The following is a 13,774-nucleotide window of genomic DNA, read 5'->3' on the forward strand; positions in this document are numbered from 1 at the left end:
ACTCACCAGCAAACACACAGGTGCTGACCAGAGGTGAGCGTGAGACCACACATGGCGCATCTGTGGATTTTGGAGAGAAGGCAGCCAGGCCTTCAGAGTCAGCCTGAACCCCAGGGTGGGCAGGGAGAACCAGACAGGGGGGCCCAGCAATGGGCAGCCCAGAACAAGAGAACAAGACGGAGCGGCAGGGAAGTTCAAAGAGGAATCTCAGTCCATAGTACCAAGAGTTACAGAGGGGCTTTGATATAGACTAGAAAGCACTCATTAGCAGCAAATTTCTAAACCTTATCTTCAAAGCCTTTGAAATAAAACTTTTCTTCCTTTTTTTCTCTCCGTCTTTTTGGTGTGGTGCTAGGTGTTGAATTCAGGGCCTCACACCTGCTCGGCAAGGGCTCTGCCTCGAAGCTGCACCGCAGCCCTCTTTATTTTTTGTTTTCAGACAGGCTCTGGCTAAGTTGCTGAGGCTAGCCTAGAATTTTTGATCCTCCTGCCTCTGCCTCCTGAGTAGCTGGCAAAATAAAACTTTCCAAGTTATCCCCTGGCACGTGCCCTCCACTCAGGCCGGACCACATGCCGGGTGTCAGGAAGCGGTTGCCCATGCATGTTCCACACCAGTTGACTGACTTCCCCCTGCTCTTCTGTGTCCTCCTCCCACCAGATCATCCAGTGCCCCAGTACAATTTCCCTTCCTCCCGTACACACAACCTTTAATCCTCCAGGTAACAATAATTGTGCCTGTTTTTGAAATTTTATTTATTCACTTTTCAGTGCATTGTAGTTACATATGGTATTGGGGTTTATTTTGACATAATTATACAACAGCCCTCTATTTCAGTCCCCAGTACTTATCCTTTCTTTCCCCTCCTCTCTTCCCCTCTTCTTTTCCTCTACTCGGCTGGTCTCCCTTCTGTTTTCATGAGATCCCCTATTTTTCCCCTTATTTTTGTCTAGCTTCTGCACATGAGAGAAAATACACATTGCTTGTTTTTCTGAGTCTGGATTATTTCACTAACACGATGTTCTCCAGTTCCATCCATTTACCAGCAAATGCCATAATTCCCTTCTTCTTTATGGTTGAGTACAACTCCATTAGGTTTATATACCACATCCTCTTCAACCTAGATAACCCATAAAACTCTACCAGAAGACTTCCACAGCTGATACACAAATTCAGCAAAGTAGCAGGATACAAGATCAACACACATAAATCACTCCTGTATACTTCAATAATGAATCTGCTGAAAAAGAAATTGGAAAAGTTATCCCATTCATGATCACCTCATAAAATAAAATAAAGTACTTGGGAATAAATGTAGCCTAGGAGATGAAAGACCTCTATGATGAAAACTGTAGATCATGAAAGAAAGAAATTGAGAAAGACCTTAGAAGATGGAAAAAAAAAAAAAACCATGTTCTTGGATAGGCAGAATTAATATCATTAAATGACCATACTACCAAAAGCATCATACAGATTCAATGCAATCCCTATCAAAATACCAATGACATTCTTTAAAGGGCTAGAAAACAGATTTAAAAATTCATTTGGAATAAGAGATTCAGAATAACCAAAGCAATCCTGAGCAAGAAAAGCAATGCAATGCTGGAGACATCACAATACTGATCTCAGATTATGCTACAAAACCTTAGTAACAAAAACAGTATCGTGGCTCATGCCTATAATCCCAGCTGCCCAGAAGGCTGAGGCAGGAGGATCACAAGTTTAAAGCCAGCCTCAGCAATTTAGCAAAGCCATAAGCAACTCAGTGAGACCCCATCTCTAAATAAAATATATTTGAAAAGGGGCTGGGAATGTGGCTCAGTGGTTAAGCAACCCTGGAGTCAATCCCCAGTACCCAAAAACAACCCAGCATAATATCAACACCAAAATAGTCATGAAGACCAATGGAATAGAAGTCCCAGAGACAAACCCACATAAATACAGCCATTTGATGATTGACATAGGTTCCAAAACCTATGTTGGAAAAAAGATAGCCTTTTAAACAAAGAGAAAATTGGATATCCTTATGTAGAATGAAACTAGACCCCTAACTCTCACCCTGCACAAAAGTCAACTCAAAGTGAATCAAAGATCTCGGAATTTGACCAGACACTCTGCAAGTACTAGAAGAAAATGTAGGCTCAACACTCTAACATATTGGCACAGCTTTCAACACCCTTAACAAGATTCCTAAAGTGCAAGGAATAAAACCAGGAACCAATCGGTGAGAAGACTTGAAATCACAGAGATTCTGCACAGCAAAGGAAAGAGCATGGAGAGAGCCTGCAAAAGAGCCTATGGGTCTTTTCCACCTGCTTCTCAGACGTGGGATTAATATCTATAATATATAAAGTACTCAAAACACTTACCACCAAAAAATCAAATAGCCCACAGACACTTCTCAAAAGAAGAAATACAAATGGCCAACAAATATATAAAAAATGACCAACATCTGCAGCAAAAAGGGAAATGCAAATCAAAACTATATAGAGATTTCATCTTACCCTAGTTAGAATGGCAATTATCAAGAGTATAAATAATGATAAATGCTGGCAAGCATTTTGGGGGAAAAGGTACACTTTTACATTGTATAACCACTCTGGAAAGCAGTATGGAGATTCCTTAGAAGATTAGGAATGGAGCCACCGTGTGAGCCACTTTTGGTATTTATGCAAAAGATCTAGCACCAGCATACTATAGCCATACAGCCCCTCCAGTGTTTACAGCAGCACAGTTCACAGTAGCCAAGCTATGGAATCAGCCCAGAGGCCCATCAACAGACAAATGGATAACTGTACTTTTAAAATATTTCCATAACACTCCTCCTGAACATCCCTTATGAGTCTCAGCTTTATCACCATGTGTCTCATAGGACATAGACTGTGATGCCACACCCGGTGGTGTCACACCCAGGAGACAGGACGCTTGTCCCCTCTGCCTTTCCCCTGCCTTTATCTCTTCCCACCTACTCTGCCTTCAGATCTCTGCCCACAGGTTGCTGCCCCAGGAACTCTCCCCAGCCTGGCTGAATGGCAGGCACCTTTGCTTTATGTCAACCATCCCTGTGTGGGTGCAATTATTCATGTGACTAAAGGTCCTGTTCCTCCCTTGGTCATCACAGGTTCAAGCTCGGTGAAGGCAGGGACCACGTTTTCCTTCTCTTGATTCTTGGCACATGATCTAGTGGGTAGACATGCGTTGGCCAGCCTGCATGTGCCTCCGTGTACAGCGGGTAATTTTGGACTATAGCAAGCTGTAGCCCACAGGACTCGGTGCCAAAGCCACGGTGAGATTTGCACCAGGTTCCCCCAGCGCCTTCCTTCCCAGATGAGGCTGCCACTTTCTGTGGGAGGACGAGTTGAAGAATCTGTCCCTTGAGGCCTGTCCAGAGCTGAGTGTTGGCCGTCCTTGGGCTCATGCATTGAGAAACGTGGGTGAAGGGGTCTCTAACCAAAGGAATGAGCCAGCAAGGGTGAGATGTGAGAAACAAGGCAGGAGTGTGTGCGGAACTCTCAAGATCCCACTCTAGGCTAGTTTGCTCTCACGAGAACAGACTCTGAAGATCCTTGACTCCAAAGCTCTGAAACAGGAGCCAGAGAACAGACTGTGGAAAATGAAGTAATGCTTTGAGACCAGAAAGTATTTAAAGACTGAGTGGAGGCCTTGTAGACACAGAGTCAGGAAGTGAATTAATTAAGGTCACTGGTCTGTGGCAAATCTGGGCTCCAACTCAGCCACATGAAATCTAGTGGACACTGTCCACCTTAGCAGTTTTTTGTTTGTGTGTTTGTTTCATCATGACAAAGGCCCTCTGTTTCTTTGCAGTTTGAATGGTCGGAATTTGTGTAAGGTGGCCAAGATAATTAAGCAGTTAACATAATTTTGATTTTGTTATCATGAATGTGTTGATGTTCGGTCATGACAGTAGAAATGAAGCTTTTCATTTGCCCCATTGTTTTCTTTTTAATGCATTTCATAGGATTCACTTAACTACTCCCTTTATGTTGAGTGCTTTGATTTCAGTATCACTTCTTGTGATGATATAGTAGTTTTTTTTTAAATTTTTCATTTCTTCTGGCTTTATTTGCGTGTACTTACAAAGAATTAGGGAATATAATGGAGTGAATGGATATGCATAGTACTTCACAGTTATTACCATCATCATCAGGTGGTACACCTGCAGCCTTCTGTAGCTGCCTTTCTTCTGTGTGTGGTAAGAGTGTTTGAAGTCTACTCTTAGTGAATTTCAAGTGTGCACCACGGAATTGTTGGCTGTGTTCAGCTTGCTGGATGTTATCTTCCCAGAGCTGCTGGATCTGATAACTCAACGTTTCTCCTGTGACCCACTCACCCCTATTGCCCCTCTACCCAGGCCCTGGCCACCGCTCCTCTGCTCTCCTATGGCTTCGTCCTTTTACTTGGTCCCCGTACCAGTGAGTCAGGCAGTATTTCACCTAGCACAATGCCCTCATTCTTCATCCCTGCTCTTGCAACTGTCCTTTTCCCTCTTCTTTTTATAACTGAATACCATCCCATTGTGGATACCACATTTCTTTATCCATTCATCCACCAGTGGACATAGATGGCTTCGCTGCCTTCCTACCATGAATAGTACTGTGATGAGCACCTAGAGCAGATATTACTTCAAGACAGCGATTTGGTTTCCTTGGGATGTGCGCCCAGAAGTGGGATGCTGGATCATATGGTTCTTCTATTTTTAATACTTTGAGGAGCCTCCCTGTTGTTTTGCATAAAGGCCTTGAGAATTTGCACTATCACCAACAATGCAGAAGATTTCCTTATCTCCACATTCTCACCAACAGCTTTTTTCTTTTGACTTTTTTGGGGGGGCGGGGGTGGGGTAGGAATTGAAGTCAGATGCACCCAATCACTGAGCCACATCGCCAGCCCTATTTTGTATTTTATTTAGAGACAGGGTCTCACTGAGTTGCTTAGCACCTCGCTTTTGCTGAGGGTGCTTTGAACTCACAATCCTCCCAAGCTACTGGGATTACAGGCTTGTACCATCAAGTTGGCTCTTTTGACCTTTTGATAATAGCCAGTCTAGTAGGTAAGAAGTGATATCTCAATGAGGCTGATTTACATTTATCTGATAATAATATTGGGGATTTTTTCATATACCTGCTGGTCATTTGTAGGACTTCTTTAGAGAATTTTCTGTTTACATTTTTTCCCATATTTAAATTGAATTATTAGATTGTTGGATTATGATTTTTCTTTTTGCTATTAGGTTTAGAAATATCTAAATATTTTTAAATCTATCTCTTATTTGATGTATAGTTTACAAGTATTTTCTCCCATTTCCTCAGTTGTCTCTTCACTTCTTTGATTCCTTTGCTGTGCAGAAGCTTTTTAGTTTGATGTTACTTTTATTGATTTTTCTTCTGTTTCCTGTGGTTTGAGGAACATGTCTAAAGTATTTGCCCAAGCCAATGTTATGGAGCTTTTTTTCTAATAGATTTATAGTTTCAGATCTTAAGATTCAAATCTTTTGTCTATTTTAGTTGATTCTTGCCTATGGCATGAAAGATATAATTTAATTCTTATGCACGTGAAAGTCCAGTTTTCCCAACACCACTTATTGACAAGGCAGTCCTTTTCCTGTTCTGCACTCTTGACATCTTTGTATAAAATCAATTCCCCATAGATGCATGGATTTATTTCTGAGCTCTCTCTTCTGTTCCAATGGTCCATGTTTCTTTTTTTATGCCAATACCATGCTGTTGTAATCCTATATCTTTTGTAATATACTTTGAAATAAGGCACCATGATAGCTTAAGCTTTTCTCTTCTTGCTAAAGATTGCTTTAGCTATTCATGTTGCTTTATAGTTTCATATGAATTTTATGATATTTTTTCTATTTCTGTGAAAAAAAGTAATATTGATATTTTGATAGAGGTTGCATTGAATCTACAGATTGCTTTGGGTAGTGTGGACATTTTAATAATATTAATTCTTACAATCCATAAAGATAGAGTTTGTGTCTTTTTTCAATTTATTTCACTCATGTGTTATAGCATATAGTTCTTTCACTTCCTTGGGTAAGTCTATCCTTAGATATTTTATTTATTTATTTTTTTCTATCATGAGTGGGATTTTTTTTCTTGATTTCTGGTGCAATAATTTGTTGATAGTGCATAGATTCACAAATGATTTCTGTATACTAATTTTGTGTCCTGCATTTTTGTTGAATTTTAAAAGTATTTCTAACAGTGTTTCATGATGTCTGCAGCAGTGATGGTCTCTACCTACTCCTTCCTGATTCCGATGCCTTTTCTTGCCTAACGGTTCTGGCTGGTCCACCAGCTCCATGTTCCAGGGAGGATTGCAAGTGTCACCTGGTGTTCTCCCTCCCTTAGGGGGAGGGCTTCTGGCTCCTCACTGATGAGAGGAGGCAGGCTGTGGGCTTGTGACATACAGCCTTCCCTGTGTTAGGACGTGTCCCTTCTATTCCCAGTTTGCTGAGAGTTTAACATGGAAAGATGTTGAGCTTTGTCAAATGTCCTGACTGCATTGATCAAGATGTCCCCATGTCTCTGTCCTCATTCTTTAGATCTGATGTGTCATGTTTATATATTGGTCTATGCCGAGCCATCCTAGTTAGTCATGGTGGATGATCATTTCAATGGGCTGCTGAAGCCAATTTGCTAATAATTTGTTGAAAATTTTTGTACCTATGATTATCAGAGATATTTAATTGTAATCTCCTTTTCTTTTAGTGGCCTTGTCTGTATTTGGGGTCTGGGTGATGCTGGCCTTATGAAATGAATTTGGAAGTATTACCTCCTCTTTCAGTGTTTGGAAGAGTTTGAGAAGGACTGACATTTGATCTTCCTTGAATGTTTGTGTGGTGACATCTTGGGCCTAAGCTTTGTCAGTGTCTCTGTCTCTTGCCTGAGAAATATCTTCCATCAGTCAGATGCTGGTCAATGGGTATGCATGTAGATGACCTTCTGTGGTCCCGATATTTCACCAGCACGTGCCATTTTCTCAGTCTAATTTTGTCTATCTCTGTCCAGTCAGTTTTCATTCAACTTGTTTGTTCAGATTCAGGCTATTGTCAGGTGGCTCTGCATGTGGCATTTTGGGAACATTCCAAACAAGAAACAGCTGACATTCGATAAATTTTGCAATCATGAGCACTTAAATCGGGATACAGAGATGGAGAAAGTCCAGCTGGCGGACACCGAGCCCCTCATCATCTAACCTATGACATGCAGCATGGCTTGATGAGACGTGGGTTGGAGGCAGGAGAAGCTGAGTCTCTATGGTTAATGATGCAGTCTGCTCCCCACCTGGATTTTGGGCTTTATGGGAACAAAGGTGAGGGGGACCTTTGACCACTTGCTTTCGGTCTCTGCCTGTCTCTTCTTGCCATGCTAAACTCAACTTCTTGCATCAATATTAGCAACAATATGCTCCCTCCCTTAGGTTTTTAGCACCCCACCCCAAGACCTCTGTGAACAAATCTTTGCAGTGGATCTCTCTGCTCCAAACATCTAGTTCTGTTTTTCCAGACCAGACACTGCTATAATGACACCATAAGCCATTAGATGTAAAAGATCAACAGAAATAATGTACAGCAGAAACAATTTGGAGTTCCAAAACCAAGTTTGATATTTTTTTTTTCTTTGCAGTGCTGGGGATAGAACCCAGGGCCTCATGCATACTAGAAAAGTGCTCCTCTACTGAGTTGCACCCTGTCTCTACAGTTTCATTTCTTAAATGGGCCCTTTCCCCATTGAAATCAGCAGATAAAACCTTGGTTCAATGGATTTTTTAAAAAAAGGCGAAATTCAGAGTTATGAATGCTGGGTTCTCATTCTGAAGAATCAAAATCTGGGTATTCACAGCTCATAAGGGAATGAGAGATGTCAAGAGAGGGACTTCAGTGGCTTACTTCTCTGCTGTTTTAAATCCAACTCACCTCTAAGCCTGTTACCTGCTCAGAGTCACATAGTGTGGCCACCTACCAGGCACCTTAGACCAGGCACGTACCCCTTAGCTCCACCTGACCTGCCTCAAGCATGTGGATTCTGAATCTCATAAGCACCTAGCACATAGGAGGGTCTCATCAATACCTGACGGGGCCTTGTGCAAGGTTGTGGACTGTTCTAAGGATCTCCCACTGGGAGGCATCACAGTGTCTTTAAGCCCTGGTCTCAAGCCTCCAGACACTGTCCTCCTGACGCAGTGTGTAGGCTCATGTTTGCCTGGGTGATGCTTCAACCATCTCCGCTGTCTGATGCGCTCCTCTTCCCTCCACATGGGGACAACAGGTCACGTCTCAGCAGCTCTGATGGTGCTCCTCATGGTGCCACTTGCATATTGGGTAATCACTACATGAGCTGAACAAAAAGATAAAAAGAATGAAACCCCAACTCTTTCTGGCATTTAAAAAAGGCATCTGACGAACTCAGGATGACTGAGGTGGACAGGACACGTGGGAGACATGCAGTGCGCTGGCAGCTGCTGAGGGGCGCGGCCTCCCAGGTGAGCCGGAACTGAGATAGAAGTGGACACATGCAGATTCCAAGGGGCGGTCTAGAAACAGGAGTTGAGCCTGATGGTTGCACAGGTGCCCGACATGGAAGGGTTGATTGTAATGCACTCAGGTGCCTGTGGAGAAATGGAGTTTTCCTCCTTGTCCTAAGAGGTCCAGAGAAGACACTGCAGGGCTGGAGGAGTCCCGAGGACTGCCCGGGGACAAGGATGCTCTGGACAAGGCTGGTGGAACTGGAGTGCACCTGTGCAACCTTGAGCAGAACACGGTGCCTATTCCTTGAACAAGGAGATGAGTCACTGGTCATCAAGTTGCTCTACTGGTCAGTGATTAGACGTCCCTCAACAGAGCTGAGGGGAGAAGATAAGACAGATGTGAGAAGGAGATTCCCTGTGATTCCGAGACAAGGAGACTTCTGTTAGGTGAGGTTTCATGGCAACTGGACATTCGTGCATCCTGATTGTGGAGGCTCGCACAGCTGCCTGCAAGGACCTATCTCCTTTGACAGGCGATACCTGAGTTTTACCTGACAGCTGGAAAAGCCCTGATATTGGTGGCTATGCTGATGGTATATTTGGGGAAAAAATGATAAAGGAGCAGATTTTATCCACAGAGAAACTGGACATGTAGCCAGGGATATGAAGTGAAATGTCCAGAGGAAAATCAGACCACTAGTAATACAAGACCGGCTTGTCAGGAAGGTGTGGAAAAGACAGGTGAGCGCATGCTCACGACTGTTCTCAGGGACTTGTCTGGTCAGGACCTCTGCTTTAGGTGCAAGTTCAGAGAGAAGTTAGGTTTCATGTACCAAAATACAGCCAGAGAGGAGGACTTGCCATCACGAGATCATCTTGAACACATGCCGTATACAATGATCTTAGCAGACTTTGTTGCATGGGGTTGGTTTTCAAGGAATTTTATCTTCTTCCTTTCTGTCTCTATTTTGTAATATATATATATATATATATATATATATATATATATATATATATATATATATTTAGTTGACCCAATATTTAATTTGAGTTATGGGGTATGGTATGATAATTTGATAACATATATCAATGTAATACACAATGTGCAATGGACAGATCAGGGTAGTTGGCATTTCCACCTCCTCAAATGTTTATCGTTTCCATGTGTTGGGATCCTTTGACTCTTCTAGCTTTTTCTGAAATACGTCATAAATTGCTGGAGCCTGGTGTTGCCCTACTATGCTCTGTGGCACAGACACTTTGCACTTCCTTCGTGATGGCACGCCCTCTTCTCTGGCTGTATCTTGGTACGTGGAATCTAACTTCTCTCTGAACTTGCATCTCCAGCCCCCACCCCAGTCTCCAATGATCACTATTCGAGCCTCTTCTCTGAGATTTTTAGCTTCCAGAAATGAGAGAGAACATGGAATACTAAACTCATCTTTTTACTTTCATTCTCCGTCAGGAAAATATGTTGGGGCTCACCATGCTCCTGGCTGACAGCGCTGCCCCAGCCAGTGCTGTCCGCCTTCCTGGCCTCAGCTAGCCCTGCTCAGTCCACCCTTCTGACACCCACTTCCTCAGATGCTCCTGCTCACTCCTGTTGTGCGACCCAACAGCAGCAGCCCCTCAAGGGGCTGCTCCCTGTCTCTGCTCTCCCTCTGCCCCCACCTCTCCTCCCTCTGGATCCTTTAGGAGGTTTTATTCATCTAGAAGGGCTTCTCTGGCCTTCGAACCCTGCCATGTGGACTTACCTCACTCACAGCACCCCAGATGTCCCCAGTGTCACATCTGCTGTGGGCCCCCGTTGTTCTCTCTTCCTCAGTTAAACTTCACGCTAGCACAATGGAAATTGCTCATGAGTCTCTGCTTCTCCAGTGACAGCCTGCGAAATCTGCCCGTCAGGGAGCAGGACGTGCATCCTCTGCACGGCCATCTTCTCCTGCAGGGCTCAGCATTATGGTGCACTGAAAATTTGCTTTACGAAGGGATGAACAAGCTTGATTTGTTTTGGTCAGTGTGCACAAGAGCTGGCGATGGGAGGTGGGGTAATCAAAGAACAATGTAGGTTGGCTATTTCATTAGCTTTACTTTTTCATTACTTTTTCTACATAAGTAATACAGCTATGTTCTTTCAATAATTTCATTATTTTCCTAAGTTTGTTACACAATTCTCTATTCTCCTTGAGAACATTACTTAAAACAAACTGAGATGGGCTGGGGATGTGGCTCAAGCGGTAGCGTGCTCGCCTGGCATGCGTGTGGCCTGGGTTCAATCCTCAGCACCACATACAAACAAAGATGTCGTGTCTGCCAAAAACTAAAAAATAAATATTAAAAAAATTCTCTCTCTCTCTCTCTCTCTCTCTCTCTCTTTAAAAAAAAAAAAACTGAGAGAGAGATGTCTTAGATGACTACTTCAAAGAAGCCCTCCCTGGTGTGTTGATATATATTATCTGTATTACTTTCTGTGCTCTTCCCACCAATAGGTCACAAGTAGATTTTGTTTTTTGTCACTTTCATGAAGTTTCATCCTGTGTACTCTTAAGGACAGTGGTGTGTTGTAATCAGAGTGTGCCAGAGTGTGGTCATGGACACATTTTCCTGTTTTGTGACTTTGCCTGGGCAGCTTGAAACTGGCCATGGGTAGGACCGTGTGCACCATGAGATCAGCAAATATTACAACTCTGGTCTGTTCTTGGGAAGCCAGCCAAGCAGAAGTAGCGCGTCACTGTTCAGAGGACTTCTACAAATGAGGGCGATTCACTAAATATTTCTGTACCAGCCTCCTTGTCCAAGTGCATGAACAGCTTCTCTAGGGAGAGCCCAGGAATTTGGTTTCATAATCAGTCACGGGGTATGCAGACTCAAATATTTTTGAAAAAAACTGCCTAACTGTACTTCAAAGTGTCCTTTTAAACAGAACATTTATTTCTGCAAACTAATCCAGAAGGGTGAAATGTAGTTATCTTGCTTTAGTTGGCATTTCCCTAATTACAAAGGGGGTTGGCTGTCTTTCCATGTGTTTTAGTCAGCTTTCTCAACGCTGTGACCAAAAGACCCAACAAGAATGATTTTAGAGGAGGAAAATTTATTTGGCACTCAGGTTTCAGAGGTCTCAGTCTGTAAGTAGTCCACAGCTCTGGGCCAAGGTGAAGTAGACCATGTTTGTGGAAGGGTGTGGCAGAGAAAAACAACTCAGACCTTGGCAATAGGAAGGAGAAAGAGTGGGGGGAGTGCACAAGAGCACGCTCCTTACCAAGGACAAGATATAAACCCCAATGGCCCATTCCCAATAACCCACCTTCTCTGGCCACACCCCACCTGCCTACTGCTATCACCCACTTCATCTATTCAAGTGGATAAATTCATTGATTAGCTTAAGGCTTTCATAACCCAGTCACTGAACCCCAAAACTTTCTTTTATTTTCTCATACATGAGCTTTTGTGGGATACCGCATACTGAAACACAACACCATGTAATTTATTAGCTATTTTTATTTCCCCTTTTAAGAATTTTCCATTTCAATTTTTGCCACTTATTCTTTAATTTGTTTTTTAAATAATTTTGTTTCATACTTACTTCCAAATATCTTTGATAATCAGTTTTGACATGATATAGAATGTGTGTTCTGGTCTATAGCTTTCTTTTCACTTTCTTTTAGGTCATTTGTTTTTATTATACAGACATTTTAAATGTTGAAGTTTAAGCATCAAAGTTTTTGCCCACTAGATTATTTAAGATGGACTTTCCTCCTCATGCAAACACTCTTCCCAGCAACCTGATTCTGTGACACCAATCCCTTTTACTGTTGGAGAGACTGAGGTTTGGGCAGTGAAATGATTGGGTATTTGTTCCCAGATCCATTTGGCTCTGAGATCATGGTGTTTCCGAGACATAGTTCCATGTGGCTACTGGGGGCAACATCAGGAGTTTGTCATGAGTGACGCTCTAGCAGCTCCCTGGTGGCTCAGCCTGTCCTGGATTTCCATCTTGCAACAGGATGTTTCGTCCCCACAGGCATTTCCTGCCCAAGTCTTGGACAGCCTTTAAAAGGGCACCAGGATGACTCTACTCCCCATGTGTCCCCCTCTGGTCCATGAGCCATGGTTTTGTGCCTCAACGAATTCTGAACATCATCACTTATCCCAATGCATTGGTTCCGCCTTGCTGCCTGGCATTGCCTAACTTTCTGAGAATGAAATATGCATGGCCCTGTGGTCTCCAGATTGGGCATTGTGAACTCCAAGTGCACCATCCACACTTGGTTTAAGGGAGGTGATGCGTCCTTTCTCCTTCTATTGGAGTTGGTGTGGAGACTGCAGAGCAACAGCTTTCTAAAAAATAAATAGATAAATAAACATATGTACACACACACACACACACACACACACACACCCCCCTCCAAAATCGTTTTCTCCCTTTCTATCTGACACCACGTCACCCTGACCTCATCTGACAGGGAGTTCAGTTGCCGTCTGCTTGGTGATGGGTTCTGCTGTGACTCTTCTCCCCCACATGGGTTTTCAGTGTCTGTTCTGACCTCTGTCAAGCTCCAGTTGTAATGACCTGTGGAAATACTTGTTTTCACTTTCAGATTATAAATTTCTTCACCCACAAATTAAGGGTGCTGTATTCCCTTCAGTTTTCATTTGTATAACATCCGTGACGTTATAGTCAAATGCTTATGTGAGCATTTTCTTGAAGTTGTTTCTTTTCCTGTAGAGTCATCCTATGAGGTCAGAAACTCTGTCTTGTCCTGGCCGTGACAACCTTGTCCATCTTGGTTCTACTCAATACTTCAGTTTTGTGTCCAAAAGTTGATGGTAGATGACACGGTGAGCAGATGAGTGACAAGAACTTCACGTGGCTTCCAGCATCCCCTGGAGACCCTCTTCCCTTTCCCCTGAATCCTGTTTGAAAGCCCCACCTGAGAACACATTTGCAGGGATTGGTGGTTTGGTTTACAGCAATTCAGATCGACATTGTTAAAGTTTAAGGCATAATAAACGTCATGGCTCCTGGAAGCTAAAGCTCCTGGTCATTTCCCTGAAGTGCATGTGCTTTGCCTGGGTCTTCTAAAATAATGCCCGTGTGGGCCCAGTTTTGCAGGGATTGGTAGTAATGGCACTAATAAACTTCTATCAGCTGCACAACTGAAAATACCAAGCACTGGCGAGGTTTATTGTGGGTGTTACTTTACATATCTTCATCACTGTTTTGAAAAAAAGTTTCTCTTCCAGTTTTTCAAAGGAGGATCCTGAATCTCAGAGAAT

General features: G+C 43.1%; 1 protein-coding gene across 1 annotated transcript in view; it reads left to right on the forward strand.

The window, feature by feature from the left end:
- Positions 1-13,774, forward strand: part of Fam135b (family with sequence similarity 135 member B) — a 196,893-nt gene that overhangs the window by 62,573 nt on the left and 120,546 nt on the right. The window lies entirely within an intron of this gene.

This window comes from Marmota flaviventris, chromosome 15 (assembly GCF_047511675.1).
Source record: "Marmota flaviventris isolate mMarFla1 chromosome 15, mMarFla1.hap1, whole genome shotgun sequence".
NCBI classification, from domain to species: domain Eukaryota; kingdom Metazoa; phylum Chordata; class Mammalia; order Rodentia; family Sciuridae; genus Marmota; species Marmota flaviventris.